The sequence below is a fragment of the Hylaeus anthracinus genome, unplaced genomic scaffold, assembly GCF_026225885.1.
Source record: "Hylaeus anthracinus isolate JK02 unplaced genomic scaffold, UHH_iyHylAnth1.0_haploid 11978, whole genome shotgun sequence".
NCBI classification, from domain to species: Eukaryota; Metazoa; Arthropoda; class Insecta; order Hymenoptera; family Colletidae; genus Hylaeus; species Hylaeus anthracinus.
This window is the reverse complement of record NW_026534326.1, coordinates 915251-915817: the sequence shown is the minus strand read 5'-3', so window position 1 is coordinate 915817 and position 567 is coordinate 915251.

Sequence of the window (567 nt, the reverse complement as noted above, 5' to 3'; positions counted from 1 at the left end):
AATATTGCGAATATTGCGAATATTGCGAATATTGCGAATATATTGCGAATATTGCGAATATTGCGAATATTGCGAATATATTGCGAATATTGCGAATATTGTGAATATATAGCGAATATTGCGAATATATTGCAAATATATTGCGAATATTGCGAATATTGCGAATATATTGCGAATATTGCGAATATATTGCGAATATATTGCGAATATTGCGAATATATTGCGAATATTGTGAATATATAGCGAATATTGCGAATATATTGCAAATATATTGCGAATATTGCGAATATTGCGAATATATTGCGAATATATTGCGAATATTGCGAATATTTCGAATATATTGCGAATATATTGCGAATATTGCGAATATTTCGAATATATTGCGAATATTGCGAATATTGCGAATATTGCGAATATTTCGAATATTTCAAATATATTGCGAATATTGCGAATATATTGCGAATATTGCAAATATTGCGAATATTTGGAATATTTCGAATATATTGCGAATATTGCGAATATATTGCGAATATTGCGAATATATTGCGAATATTGCGAATATTGCGA